The sequence below is a fragment of the Apteryx rowi genome, unplaced genomic scaffold, assembly GCF_003343035.1.
Source record: "Apteryx rowi isolate R43461 unplaced genomic scaffold, aptRow1 scaffold_0, whole genome shotgun sequence".
Lineage (NCBI taxonomy): Eukaryota > Metazoa > Chordata > Aves > Apterygiformes > Apterygidae > Apteryx > Apteryx rowi.
In genome coordinates, this window is record NW_020447195.1 from 60,657 (window position 1) to 63,728 (window position 3,072).

Genomic DNA, 3,072 nt, shown 5'->3' on the forward strand with positions numbered 1-3,072 from the left:
GGGCCCCGGGGTGCGGGCGCCGGGCCGCTGCCCGCCGCCGCCGCGGCCCTTGTGCATGGCAGTCTGCCGAGTCCCCAGGAGAAAGAGCCGGGCCTCGCTCGCGCTAACACCCTTGCCAAGAGGGGAGCGGAAAAGGCAGCGCAGGGCCACGGCCCCAGACTGGTGCCAGGGTGAGAAGGACGCTTCCAGCCTTGTTTGCATCTTGCTCTCCTTCTGGTCTGCACCAACTGCTGGTGGCGGTGGCTCGCCAGGTGCCACGCAGGTGCCGAGGTGGATGCTCAGAGGGGAGGTGCCGACGCCGGTAATGCACTGGCATCCCGGCTGCTTCTCAGGCAGACCACCGCTGTCTGAAACCAGAGGCCAGCTGTGGTAGGGGCAGCTGGGGACAGGGAAAGGCAGCTCGGGCTCCCCTTTCCTTGGACCATGTACCAGATCCCACCCTACCGCTTGCTTTATTCCCCTCCCAGTCTCATTTCCTGCCTTCCCTGACCCTTGATTTTGATTAAAGACCTTTTCAGTCTCAGAAGGAACTGACCCAGTAGTGTTAAGTTATACTTTGTTAAAAGAGAGCTACTAGAAAAAGCATAAAGCCCTCTGCACAGAGCAGTACCCATTCCCACCACAATGTGACATCATTTTGCATGAGATGACAACTGAGATATCTGAGAGACAGAGCACAAGAGTACAAGGTCTGCAGGCACTTTCTGGAGTCACAAAGCATTTGCCTACTCTGCTCCTTGTTCAGTGCAGCAGGAAAACGTCAGCCAAAACGAACAGCAGCCTGCAAAGAGATTTTTAACCCCTTTTATTGCCATCCCTGGAAGGAACACCATTATTTCACCATGCCAACTGTGCCAGCATCCTGCAACAAGAACTCAGTCCTTTTACTTATCCTGTGCATTCTTGTGCTAGGAGGCTGGCCGACAGCAGGTGGAGAGTTTTCCTAGTAAGGATTTGCTCAGTGCTTTTACTGTAAATCCCAGTTTCACATAATTCCTCCCCTCCCCACAAAGGCAGGGGAGCCCTTGAGGGACACAACCCTTCAAAGTAGCATGAACCTCTGGTATCTAAAAGAAAAACAGAAGTGCATTGGAGAGAAAGTATTAGCAAGGTTACTGAGGTGGTACGTGCAGCAGGGACTGAGAATGGCCAAAGTGGAAAGAGAACGTGATGCACAAGCAGCAGCTCAGAGAAGGAAACAACACAAGTATAGGGATATTATGCAACTAAAAGAAACAGCGCAGACCTGGCTGACGGACCCCACAGCTCCCCCCCATCCAGTACACAGTCACAAACAATTTGCTTGCTGAGCCTTTGCCCCCCTACCTGCTGTATCAGAGGTGCAGACACTCCCTCCATTCTCCTTTGCATTATGCTCCACAGCTGCAGAGAAAGGAGAACTTGCAGTTCATCTACAGCAGCCTGTGGCAAACCGTCTTTCTGCTCTTCTCCTTTGCACTCACCATATGTAGTTTTCAAAACTACTGTTAATGGCTTCAGGGCTGTCTGCCACTGCCTCTGCTTTGTCTCGTCAGGTCAATGCAGTTTGCCGTGTTTCAATTCTGTGTCCGTTCTCACAGGGTTCATGCACTTAACCAGTGTCATGCTACCTCTATTAACATATAAAAAAGTCAGCATTCCTGTTTCTTCTTTCACTGCTAGCAAGTCCACACCTGCAGAGATGCAGGATTCCCTCCGCAAAACAAGTGCCACAGAGGGACTTTTCCTGGAGTACTCTGCAAGCATCTCCTACAGAAGACTCTCAGGAGGCTCTTATAGCCCTTTAGTCCCTTGGTTCAAAATCAGGAAAAAACAATCAACATCAAGGTGCCAGCCAGGAACCAGTGACTCACTCTTCACTTTGCAAAGGCTGCGCAGCATCAGCAGGCAGCAATAATCCCAGAAGTCCAGCTTCCCTCAGGTAAAGTTTTGTCACTAGGGATCCCCCCATGCTTTGCAGCATGCGAGATGCACTGCACCATCATTTATGCTTGCTGAAGCAGTAATTAAACCTCTTCAATGTTTCTCCTTTATGACTCTAGAAGAGATGACAGGTCAGGTCCCCCAGCATACCTGCTGTTCAATACAGCAATCAGAAACATTGCTAAGTGATGTGCAGGTGCTCTGCAAACATACTTAGTTCCCCATGGCTACCTATAGTCTCATTCTTGTGGTTTGCATACACAGGTGTCCAGTGTTTTTCTTCTCCAGGCTGAAGAGACAGAGTAGTGCAGAAACAGAATGGTTTCTTGTCCTCCACATAAGGTCTGGAGGAGGGACTCTGATGCTGACCAACCCACAAATTTGCTTGCTGGCCCCACATACAGGCATGGGGATGAGTTGCACAGTGTTTAGCCTAGGTGACCTCCCTGGGGAGTTGGGAAAATAAGAGAGAGTTATCTTGATGTCCTACCCCAGCTGAAATATTAACTTGTCTCCAAAAACAAGGGATGGGGAAAGGAAAAACTCAGCAAGATTTGTGTTTGGTTGTTAGTAACATTCTTGAAATGAACCTGGGAATGTTTAGATCTAAGACGAAAAGGATTGCATGATCTCAACCATTCTGTGATTCTGTGATTCTGTGATCTGCAAATGCAGCGGTCTGTGGAAGGCCTGGAGCTGCAAACAGGGCTGGTGCAGGCAGTACAGGGGGGCATGCAGAGGGGCCTGGCAGGAAATCGTTCTGGTTCCAGCCACTTGCTGGGACAGTGACTGGTGGGACAGGGTCTCTGGGACTCCAAGGATGAGGAGCAGACAGAGGGGTCAGAGGATGAGAAGAGCATTGCTGTCTGACCATTAGTGGTTAACAAAGCAAGGGGCCCCCAAGGGCACCCTGGCATATCTCAGGTTACACACAAACTGAGTACAAAATTTGGCAGAAACATACTGGCAAAAGCTGGGAGAAAGGCTGGAGCAGTGGTTATTGGGAGTATTGGACCTTGGAGGAGATAGCATCCATTTAAATCCTCAAGAATTAATATGTTTGGGTGCCATGCCACAGAACTATGCAGAGACTGAGAGAAGCGCAGGGTAATGCATCTCGCTCCCTGGGGACATGGCTCTGGGAAGCCT